This window comes from Aethalodelphis obliquidens, unplaced genomic scaffold (assembly GCF_003676395.1).
Source record: "Aethalodelphis obliquidens isolate GAN/ISIS:26980383/991018 unplaced genomic scaffold, ASM367639v1 scaffold1, whole genome shotgun sequence".
Taxonomy (NCBI): Eukaryota; Metazoa; Chordata; class Mammalia; order Artiodactyla; family Delphinidae; genus Aethalodelphis; species Aethalodelphis obliquidens.
In genome coordinates this window covers 99,497,553-99,510,159 of record NW_020837945.1, presented here as the reverse complement: position 1 = coordinate 99,510,159, position 12,607 = coordinate 99,497,553, and positions in this window count along the sequence as shown.

Genomic DNA, 12,607 nt, shown 5'->3' with positions numbered 1-12,607 from the left:
GCCAAAGAAGAATTGCCTGAGGAATTCTGGAATTCACAATCTGTCACCATGAGTTCTCTGGCCACAAAGAATGTCTTTTATGAGCACTTTTTTTGTTTGTTTTTTTAAATAAATTATTTTTATTTTTTTAATTTTATTTTTTAACATCTTCATTGGAATATAATTGCTTTACAATGTTAGTTTCTGCTGTATAACAAAGTGAATCAGCTATATGTATACATATAACCACATATCCCCTCCCTCTTGTGTCTCCTTTGCACCATCCTTTTCCCACACCTCTAGGTGGTCACAGAGCACCAAGCTGATCTCTCTGTACTATGCAGCTGCTTCCCACTAACTATCTATTTTACATTTGGTAGTGTATATAAGTCCATGCCACTCTCTCACTTCGTCCCAGCTTACCTTCCCCCTCCCCATGTTCTCAAGTCCATTCTCTACGTCTGCGTCTTTATTTGTGTCCTGCCCTAGGTTCATCAGAACAATTTTTATTTTTAGATTCCACATATATTTGTTAGCATATGGTATTTATTTTTCTCTTTCTGACTTGCTTCACTTTGTATGAGACTCTAGGTACATCCACCTCACTACAAATAACTCAATTTCGTTTCACTTTAAGGCTGAGTAATATTCCATTGTATATATGTGCCACATCTTCTTTACCCATTCACCTGTCGATGGACATCTAGGTGGCTTCCATGTCCTGGCTATTGAAATAGTGCTGCAATAAACATTGTGATACATATCTCTTTTTGAATTATGGTTTTCTCAGGGTATATGCCCAGTAGTGGGATTGCTGGGTCATATGATATTTCTATTTTTAATTTTTTAAGGAACGTCCATACTGTTCTCTATAGTGGCTGTATTAATTTACATTCCCACCAACAGTGCAAGAGGATTCCCTTTTCTCCAAACCCTCTCCAGCATTTATTGTTTGTAGATTTTTTGATGATGGCCATTCTAACTGGTGGGAAGTGATACATCATTGTGGTTTTGATTTGCATTTCTCTAATGATTAGTGATGTTGAGCATCCTTTCATGTGTTTGTTGGCAATCTGTAAATCTTTGGAGAAATGTCTATTTAGGTCTTCTGCCCATTTTTGGATTAGGTTGTTTGTTTATTTGATATTGAGCTGCATGAGCTGCTTGTATATTTTCGAGATTAATCCTTTGTCAGCTGCTTTGTTTGCAAATATTTTCTCCCATTCTGAGGATTGTCTTTTCTACTTGTTGATGGTTTCCTTTGCTGTGCAAAAGCTTTTAAGTTTCGTTAGGTCCCACATGTTACTTTTTGTTTTTATTTCCATTACTCTAGGAGGTGGGTCGAAAAAGGATCTTGCTGTGATTTATGTCATAGAGTGTTCTGCCTATATTTTCCTCCAAGGGTTTTAAAGTGTCTGGCCTTACCTTTAGGTCTTCAAACAATTTGGAGTTGATTTTTGTGTATGGTGTTAGGAATTGTTCTAATTTCATTTGTTTACATGTAGCTGTCCAGTTCTCTCAGCATCACTTAATGAAGAGGCTGTCTTTTCTCCATTGTATATTCTTGTTTCCTTTATCAAAGTTAAGGTGTTACCATATGTGTGTGGGTTTATCCTTGGGCTTTCTATCCTGTTCCATTGATCTATATTTCTGTTTTTGTGCCAGTACCATTGTGTCTTGATTACTATAGCTTTGTAGTATAGTCTGAGGTCAGGGAGCCTCATTCCTCCAGCTCTGTTGTTCTTTCTCAAGATTGATTTGACTATTCGGGGTCTTTTGTGTTTCCATACAAATTGTGAAATTTTTGTTCTAGCTCTGTGAGAAATGTCAATGGTAGTTTGATAGGGATTGTATTGAATCTGTAGATTGCTTTGGGTAGTATAATCATTTTCATAATGTGTATTCTTCCAGTCCAGAACATGGTAAATCTCTCCATCTGTTTGTATCATCTTTAATTTCTTCATCAGTGTCTTATAGTTTTCTGCATACAGGTCTTTTGTCTCCTTAGGCAGATTTATTCCTAAGTATTTTATTCTTCTTGCTGCAATGGTAAGTGAGAGTGTTTCCTTAATTTCTCTTTAATAATTTTTGTCATTAGTGTATAGAAATGCAAGAGATTTCTGTGCATTAATTTTGTATCCTGCTACTTTACCAAATTCATTGATTAGCTCTAGTAGTTTTCTCATAGCATCTTTAGGATTCTCTATGTATTGTATCACGTCACTGGCAAACAGTGACAGTTTTACTTCTTCTTTTCCAATTTGGATTCCTTTTATTTCTTTTTCTTCTCTGATTGCCATGGCTAAAACTTCCAAAATTATGCTGAATAATAGTTGTGAGGGTGGGCAACCTTGTCTTATTCCTGATCTTAGAGGAAATGGTTTCAGTTTTTCACCATTGAGAATGATGTTGGCTGTGGGTTTGTCATATATGGCCTTTATTATGTTGAGGTAGTTTCCCTCTGTGCCTACTTTCTGGAGAGTTTTTATCATAAATGGGAGTTGAATTTTGTCGAAAGATTTTTCTGCATCTATTGAGATTATCATATGGGTTTCATCCTTCAGTTTGTCAATATGGTCTATCACATTGATTTTCATATATTGAAGAATCCTTGCATTCCTGGGATAAACCCTACTTGATCATGGTGTATGATCCTTTTAATGTGCTCTTTGGTTCTGTGTGCTATTATTTTGTTGAGGATTTTTGCATCTATGTTCATCAGTGATATTGGTCTGTAATTTTCCTTTTTTGTGACATCTTTGTTTGGTTTTAGTATCAGAGTGATGGTGACCTTGTAGAATGGGTTTAAGAGTGTTCCTCCCTCTGCTATATTTTGGAAGAGTTTGAGAAGGACAGGTGTTAGCTCTTCTCTAAATGTTTCACAGAATTCACCTGTGAAGCCATCTGGTCCTGGGCTTTTGTTTGTTGGAAGATTTTAAATCACAGTTTCAATTCCAGTGCTTGTGATTTGTCTGTTCATATTTTATTTTTCTTCCTGGTTCAGTCTTGGAAGGTTGTGCTTTTCTAAGAATTTGTCCATTTCTCCCAGTTGTCCATTTTATTGGCATAGAGCTGCTTGTAGTAATCTCTCATGATCCTTTGTATTTCTGCAGTGTCAGTTGTTACTTCTCCTTTTTCATTTCTAATTCTATTGATCTGAGTCTTCTCACTATTTTCTTGATGAGTCTGGCTAATGGTTTATCAATTTTGTTTTTTTTCTCAAAGAACCAGCTTTTAGTTTTATTGATCATTGCTATCATTTCCTTCATTTCTTTTTCATTTATTCCTGATCTGTTCTTTAAGATTTCTTTCCTTCTGCTAACATTGGGGTTTTTTTTTGTTGTTGTTCTTTCTCTAATTGCTTTAAGTGCAAGGTTAGGTTGTTATTTGAGACTTTTCTTGTTTCTTGAGGTAAGATTGTATTGTTATAAGCTTCCCTGTTTAGACTGCTTTTGCTGCATTTCATAGGTTTTGGGTCATCATGTTTTCATTGTCATTTGTTTCTAGGTATTTTTTGATTTCCTCTTTGATTTCTTCAGTGATCTCTTGGTTATTTAGTAGTGTATTGCTTAGCCTCCATGTATTTTTACATTGTATTTTTACATTCTTTTCATGTAACTGATGATTAGTCTCATAGCGTGGTGGTCAGAAAAAATACTTGATGCAATTTCAATTTTCTCAAATTTACAAGGCTTGATTTGTGACCCAAGATATGATCTATCCCGGAGAATGTTCCATGAGAACTTGAGAAGAAAGTGTATTGTGTTGTTTTTGAATGGAATGTCATATAAATATCAATTATGTCCGTCTTGTCTAATGTGTCATTTAAAGCTTGTGTTTCCTTATTTATTTTCATTTTGGATGATGTGTCCATTGGTGAAAATGGGGTGTTAAAAGTCCCCTACTATTATTGTGTTATGGTTGATTTCCCCTTGTATGGCTGTTAGCATTTGCTTTTGTATTGAGGTGCTCCTATGTTGTGTGCATAAATATTTACAATGTTACATCTTCTTGGATTGATCCCTTGATCATTATGTAGTGTCCTTCTTTGTCTCTTTAACAGTCTTTATTTTAACGTCTATTTTGTCTGATATGAGAATTGCTACTCCAGATTTCTTTTGATTTCCGTTTGCATGGAATATCTTTTTCCATCCCATCACTATTAGTCTGTATGTGTCCCTAGGTCTGAATTGTGTCTCTTGTAGACAGCAGATATATGGGTCTTGTTTTTGTATCCATTCAGCCAGTCTGTCTTTTGGCTGAAGCATTTAATCTATTTACATTTAAGGTAATTATCATTATGTATGTTTTTATTACCATTTTCTTAATAGTTCTGGGCTTGTTTTTGTAGGTTTTTTCCTTCTCTTGTGTTTCTTGCCTAGAGAAGTTCCTTTAGCATTTGTTAGAGAGGTAGTTTGGTGGTGCTGAATTCTCTTAACTTTTGCTTTTCTGTAAAGGTTTTAATTTCTCCATGTAATCTGAATGACATACTTGCTGGGTAGAATAATCTTGGTTGTAGATTTCTCCCTTTCATCACTTTAAATATGTCCTACCACTCCCTTCTGGCTTGCAGATCATCTGCAGAAAGATAAGCTGTTAACCTTATGGGGATTCCCTTGTATATAATTTGTTGTTTTTCCCTTGCTGCTTTTAATATTTTTCTTTGTATTTAATTTTTGATAATTTGATTAATATGTATCTTTGTGTGTTTCTCCTTGGATTTATCCTGTATGGGATTCTCTGCATTTCCTGGGCTTGACTGAATATATCTTTTCCCATGTTAAGGAAGTTTTCAATTACAATGTCTGCAAATATTTTCTCAGACCCTTTCTTTTTCTCTTTTTATTCTGGGACCCCTATAATTCAAATGTTGGTGTTTTTAATATTGTCCCAGAGGTCTCTGAGACTGTCCTCAATTCTTTTCATTCTTTTATCTTTATTCTGCTCTGTGGCAGTTATTTCCACTATTTTATCTTCCAGGTCACTTATCCATTCTTCTGCCTCAGTTATTCTGCTATTGATTCCTTTAAAAGAATTTTTAATTTCATTTATTGTGTTGTTCATCATTGTTTTTTGCTCTTTAGTTCTTTTAGGTCCTTGTTAAACCTTTCTTCTATTTTCTCCATTCTATTTCCCAGATTTTGGATCATCTTTACTATCATTACCCTGAATTCGTTTTCACTTAGACTGCCTATTTCCTCTTCATTTGTTTGGTCTGGTGGGTTTTTACATTGCTCCTTCATCTGATGCATTTTTCTCTATCTTCTCATTTTGTTTAAGTTATTGTGTTTGAGGTCTTCTTTTTGAAGGCTGCAGGTTCATAGTTTCCATTGTTTTTGGTGTCTGCCCCCTGTGGGTGAGGTTGGGTCAGTGGCTTGTGTAGGCTTCCTGGTGGAGGGGACTGGTGCCTGTTTTCTGGTGGATGAGGCTGAATCTTGTCTTTCTGGTGGGCAGGGCCACATCCGGTGGTGTATTTTGGAGTGTCTGTGAACTTGGTATGACTTTAGGCAGCCTCTCTGCTAATGAGTTGGTTTGTGTTCCTGTCTTGCTAGCTGTTTGCCATGGCCATCCAGCACAGGAGCTTGCTGACCATTAAGTGGAGGTGGGCCTTTTGGTTGAGGTGGAGATCTCTGGGAGAGGTCTCACTGTTTGATATTACATGGCGTTGGGAGGTCTCTGGCAGTCCAATGTCCTGGACTCAGCTCTCCCACCTCAGAGGCTCAGGTTCAACACCTGGGTGGAGCACCAATACCCTGTCAGCCACTCGTCTCTGCCCTGCTCCCCCACAAGTAGTGTCACAATGTGGGGACCAACTCAGCCTCCACTTCTATTTCCTCAGGATGGGGGTTCTTCCAGGAGCTCCAGCATCTCAGCGGTACAGCCCTCACACCTGCTGCCACTCATGCCTAGTAATTTTGTTTTTATAGAAGGCATTTATTATCTAATTTGGCATCATTTTATGTAGCATATCTTGAACCGTTTGCACTCAGTCCTTGGCTACAAGCTGTTTTGGCCTTAGAAGTGGATGCCAATATTTGAAACACACACATGCCAGTTTACTCAGCTTATTTTTGGTAAATAAGTCATACTGATTTTTCAAAAATATTCCTGGAAATTTCTTGACTGCAGTAGCTTCCTCTCAAATTTATCTGAAGTGATACTTGTATGATAGTGAAAATCCTACTTCAACAAATGCAGTTTATTGCTGCTTTTATACATGCATGGATTGCCTGTAACTGTTGTTTCAGGTAAAGTTTGCATTTACTTAAGTGCCAATATAATATTTCTTTGGACACAAAATTGATCTACTTATCTAAGATGTTACCAAAGTGCCTCACTTGCTGTAGTGAGGGCTTTACTTGGATGATCTAAGAATTTTGGAAAAGAGAATCCCATGGATTCTGACTCTTTCTGTGTTGAGTTACATATTTTGACTCTGACAATATAACTTGATTATCTATAGCTGATCTCATTGTCTCTTGGAGCATATATTCCTGCTGATGGTAGTAACATGGCAGTGGACTCTACATTTGTTTATTAAATTTGATATCTTCTGGTTGAAAATAGCTCCTTTCACTTAATTACTCTGTCAGTATAAAGTTTGAGCATATTATCAGGGCTACATCTGCTTCAAAAGTTCTTACCATGACTTTCCAGTTTGATGCCTTGGTTCAAAGTGAAGTTTTCTAATCTCAGTGGAAGCCATTGTCCATAGACGTCACACTGTTCATTGTCTTCAGTGAACTTTTCCCTGACAGTCATTCCTGAACTGTTGTAGGCTCAGGAGCACTTGGTTCGGCCTGGTTTTAGACCATCAGGATGGTACTCACTCACGATGACTGGCTGCTCCCACTGCCTCAGGTTCCCAGATTCTGTTGCTCCCTTATTCTAACTTTCGGTCCTTTGCAGGTCACAGGTCCTCAGCATGGCCACATGCTCTAAGAGTGATGAAGAGCTTCTGTAGCTCATGTCTGCTTCAGGCAAGCTATCAGGTAGGTCCCTATGCACCATCTTCAGCTCTCCTTCTGCCTGTGAATGTCCAGTTGCTACTTCTCTTCTTCTGTAGTTATAAAGTGCCTCAGAGACCAGGTCTTTTCTTTCAATTTGCTCTGTCCCCTGTCTTGCAATTATTTTATTTTTCCCCACCCCAAGGTGTCCCTTATCAGATCACTACTCAATATCTTTAGTTTTCTTTTTTTGTAATATCTGTGTCTGATTTTGCTATCAGGGTGATGGTGGCCTCATAGAATGAGCTTGGGAGTGTTCCTTCCTCTGTAATTTTTTGGAAGAGTTTGAGAAGGATGGGTGTTAGCTCTTCTCTAAATGTTTGATAGAATTCACCTGTGAAGCCATCTGGTCCTGGGCTTTTGTTTGTTGGAACATTTTTAATCACAGTTTCAATTTCAGTACTTGTGATTGGTCTGTTCATATTTTCTATTTCTTCCTGGTTCAGTCTTGGAAGGTTATACCTTTCTAAGAATTTGTCCATTTCTTCCAGGTTGTCCATTTTATTGGCATAGATCTGCTTGTAGTAGTCTCTTATGATGCTTTGTATTTCTGCGATGTCCATTGTAATGTCTCCTGTTTCATTTCTAATTTTATTGATTTGAGTCCTCTCCCACTTTTTCTTGATGAGTCTGGCTAAAGGTTTATCAATTTTGTTTATCTTCTCAAAGAACCAGCTTTTAGTTTTATTAATCTTTGCTATTGTTTTCTTTGTTTCTATTTCATTTATTTCTGCTCTGATCTTTATGATTTCTTTCCTTCTACTAACTTTGGGTTTTGTTTGTTCTTCTTTCTCTAGTTCCTTTAGGTATAGGGTTAGATTTTTTATTTGACATTTTTCTTGTTTCTTGAGGTAGGATTGTATTGCTATAAACTTCCCTCTTAGAACTGCTTTTGATGCATCCCATAAGTTTTGGATGGTTGTGTTTTCATTGTCATTTGCCTCTAGGTATTTTTTTATTTCCTCTTTGATTTCTTCAGGGATGTCTTGGTTATTTAGTAATGTATTGTTTGGCCTCCATGTGTTTGTGTTTTTTACATTTCTTTCCATGTAATTTATTTCTAATCTCATAGCTTTGTGGTCAGAAAAGATGATTGATATGATTTCAGTTTTCTTAAATTTACTAACGCTTGATCTGTGATCCAAGATGTGATCTATCCTGGAGAATGTTCCATGTGCATTTGAGAAGAAAGTGTAATCTGCTGTTTTTGGATGGAATTTCACATAAATATCAATTAAATCTATATGGTCTATTGTGTCATTTAAAGCTTGTGTTTCCTTATTAATTTTCTGTTTGGATGATCTGTCCATTGGTGTAAGTGAGGTGTTAAAGTCCCCCACTATTATTGTGTTACTGTCAATTTCTTCTTTTATAGCTGTTAGCAGTTGCCTTATGTATTGAGGTGCTCCTATGTTGGATGCATATATATTTATAATTGTTATATCTTCTTCTTGGATTGATCCCTTGATCATTATGTAGTGTCCTTCCTTGTCTCTTGTAACATTTTTTTATTTTAAAGTCCATTTTATCTGATATGAGTATTGCCGCTCCAGCTTTCTTTTGATTTCTATTTGCATGGAATATCTTTTTCCATCCTCTCACTTTCAGTCTGTATGTGTCCTTAGGTCTGAAGTGGGTATCTTGTAGACAACATATATATATGTCTTGTTTTTGTATCCATTCTGTGAGCCTGTATCTTTTGGTTGGAGCATTTATTCCATTCACGTTTAAGGTAATTTTCAATATATATGTTCCTATTACCATTTTCTTAATTGTTTGGGGTTTGTTTTGTAAGTCCTTTTCTTCTCCTGTGTTTCCCACCTAGATAAGTTCCTTTAGCATTTACTGTAGAGCTGGTTTGGTGGTGCTGAATTCTCTTAGCTTTTGCTTGTCTGTAAAGCTTTTGATTTCTCTGTCGAATCTGCATGAGATCCTTGCCGGGTAGAGTCATCTTGGTTGTAGGTTCTTCCCTTTCATCACTTTAAATATATCCTACCACTCCCTTCTGGCTTGTAAAATTTCTGCTGAGCAATCAGCTGTTAACCTTATGGGAGTTCCTTTGTACGTTCTTTGTAATTTTTCCTTTGTTGCTTTTAATAATTTTTCTTTGTCTTTAATTTTTGTCAGTTTGATTACTCTGTGTCTCGGCCTGTTTCCCCTTGGGTTTATCCTCCCTGAGACTCTCTGTGCTTCCTGGACTTGGATCGCTATTTCCTTACCCACGTTAGTGAAGTTTTCGACTATAATCTCTTCAAATATTTTTTCAGGTCCTTTCCCTCTCTCTTCTCCTTCTGGGACCCATATATTGCAAATGTTGTTGTGTTTAGTGTCCTAGAGGTCTCTTAGGCTGTCTTCATTTCTTTTCATTCATTTTTCTTTATTCTGTTCTACAGCAGTGAATTCCACCATTCTGTCCTCCAGGGCACTTATCTGTTCTTCTGCCTCAGTTATTCTGCTATTGCTTCCTTCTAGTGTATTTTTCATTTCAGTTATTGTATTGTTCATCTCTTTTTATGTGTTCTTTAATTCTTCTAGGTGTTTGTTCTTTGATTTTTCAGGTCTTTCTTAAACGTTTCTTGCATCTTCTCAAGCTTTGCCTCCGTTCTTTTTCCGTGGTCCTGTATCATCTTCACTATCATTATTCTGAATTCTTTTTCTGACAGTTTGCTTATCTCTGCTTCATTTAACCATTTCTCTGGGGAGTTATCTTGTTCCTTCATCTGGTACAAAGTCCTCTGCCTTTTCGTTTTGTCTATCTTTCTGTGAATGTGGTTTTCGTTCCACAGGCTGCAAGATTTTAGTTCTTCTTGCTTCTGTTGTCTGCCCTCTCTCAATATCTTAACAAGTCTTTTATTCTCTATATTTATGTTCATGTCACTGCTCACACGTTTGTTTCCTTTCTGAGTCACAATAAACTGTCCTCATATCATTTATATACTATGCCCGGTCTAGACTTGGCTTTGGCAAAAAACTGCTCAGACTGCTAAATTTTTTCTTGATTTTTTTTAAAAAAAAAAGATTCTAAAATGTAGAAAAAATGTTAAAAAGTCTATTACCTTCCATTAGACTAAAAGATTGTCTGATTTGAAACCCAAAATTGATCAATAAATACTTTATTTAAGCTGTATTTGACTTCCTCTGTTACAATGTATACCATTATTTCAATGTGTATGGAAGCCAGCGTATAGCCGAGATTATCAGAACTAGAAGTCCATTGTTTTCATCCATAAAAATATTATCTCAATTTCATCCTACTTAAGTAAAACATTGATTCCTGAAAAAGACACTTATTCTTAGGCAAGGATACAATTTCTTCCTAGAATTTGAAAGCCAAATAGTCTCAAACTTGATTTTTCTGTCACTTGCCACCTCTCCAATATCTGAGTACTAGAGGACACTATGTCTTACCCTAGAACAGTGGTTCTCAAAGTAACTGTGCATCAGAATCACCACAAGGGCTTGCTGAAGAACTACACCCAGAGTTTTCAATTCAGAAGGTCTGCGGTGGTTCCAAGAATGTTCATGTCCTCCACTAGTAGCTTTGCCACCAGCATAGGCAAATCATGCACCACTCTCCAGCTAAGTCAAAATTGCATCTAATTCAAAAGAGATGCAGGTGTCCTCACCCTCTCAATGATGGTAAGCCCCTTTCCTGGCTGCTCAAGACATCTCCTAAGTGATTTAGTGTTCACATTACCAGCTGCACATTTTCCTTCTGGCCTGGATATAGATACCAGTCTTTTTCTACAAAGTCCAAGCTCTTCAAATATTCTCTCAGCCAGAGAAATTTGTATTCTGTAGCTGAAAATTTGTATTCTGTAGCTGAAAATAGATTCCATATTTTGAAAGTTTAAAACCCAATAAAGAAGTTTAAAGTTTATTTTCTATGTCTTTCCTTCTTTCTTTATTTCTTTATTTTTTTTGAAAAACGTATTTCTTCCTTGGTATGATATTTTTTCCCTAAAGTGTTGGTCGTGACCTTTGGTTCAAATGACTAGACTTCTCTTTATTTTATTTTATTTTATTTTTCTAAAGATTAGTAATGACTCTGTGGTATGGATATAAATCCCCATGAGTAACAGGTCTGGTTTACACTTTTATAGTCTAGTAGCTAAGGTCTATGTCTTATGTATCATTCTAATTTTGTAAATTCTCTGGTGTTATTCAAAAGGCTTACAAGAGGACATGAGGTAAATATTGGAACACCCACATTGGTCATTTTGACTGGAGCTCTGCAAAATCTTGCAACATTGGTGAGAATCCATTCTTTATGATGATTCATGAGCAACGCATAGGAAATTGTTGAGGAAGGCCTTTACCAGAAATGATGAGAAACATAACCTACATGACTACTCAGACCAGCAATGTGAGGCACATGCTCATGTGGGGACTGATGTGACTCAAACATTGGCCTGGATCTCACTTAGCTCTGTGATGGTATGACCCATGCTAGCCAGGCTTGTGATGCTGTGTTTGCTTCTCCATACACCACCTCCATAAATTTCACCTCTGATTATAATTTTCAGTATCTTCTTCTAAACTGCATTCCATGCCAGATGAACTGCATCTTCCTTGGGCCAAGTCATATGTTTTCCTCTATCATTTATCTAATTCTTGTTGTGACATAAGCTTATATTCTGCTATAAGAGCCTTAAACTTTTGCTCTTCAAGGATATTTTATTCTCTTAACAAAGCTCAACTTTAATAAAACAAAAAACTTGACTTTAAAATAGACTCTCAAAACCTATATTGTAAGGATATTTTTCTTTTTTTCTTTTTATATTCCCGTCATATAAACTTAAAAAGTTTTGTGGCAGTGTGCATAACCCAGGTGTACTTTGGACCTTGTGTAAGAAAGGCACCATGACCTTAAGCATAGGATACAGGCACCTTGATTCATTGCTATAATTGCAGATAAAGAATAGCTAAGGCATAATAATTAGTATAAAAATGCAAAAAGCAGTATTTGGTAAACAGTGCTCCATATCAGATACAGGGTACAATCTCCCAAGCAGATACCACCCTCACAGTTGTAAGAACTTGACAGTCCAGAACACTGCCTCCTTCTGTGATAGATGCAGGGGCTCATTGATCATTCTAGTCACAATGCTTAGCACAATGATTTGAATATGAAATATCTTAGTTTATTTTAGCTGAATAGGTTAACAGAAGAGGGAGGTGTATATACTAGGGCATTCTGGTCACTTTAGGTTTTTACATTTATATGGAAACTGACCATAATCTCAGGTGTTGTGAGTTAATTTATGTCAGATCATCTTAAAGTTTTGAAACTTTGGTTTCTTTACACACTTAAAAATTGCTGAAGATTCCAAACAGCTTTCTTTTAAATAGATTGTATGTATTTATGTATTTATTTATTTATTTATTGACTGTGTTGGATCCTTGTTGCTGTGTGCAGGCTTTCTCAGTTTGTGGCGAGTGCAGGCTACTCTTCATTGTGGTGTGAGGGCTTCTCATTGCGGTGGCTTCTCTTGTTGCAGAACACAGGCTCTAGGCATGCAGTCTTCAGTGGTTGTGGCTCCCGGGCTCTAGAGCGCAGGCTCAGTAGTTGTGGCACACAGGCTTAGTTGCTCCATGGCATGTGGGATCTTCCTGGACCA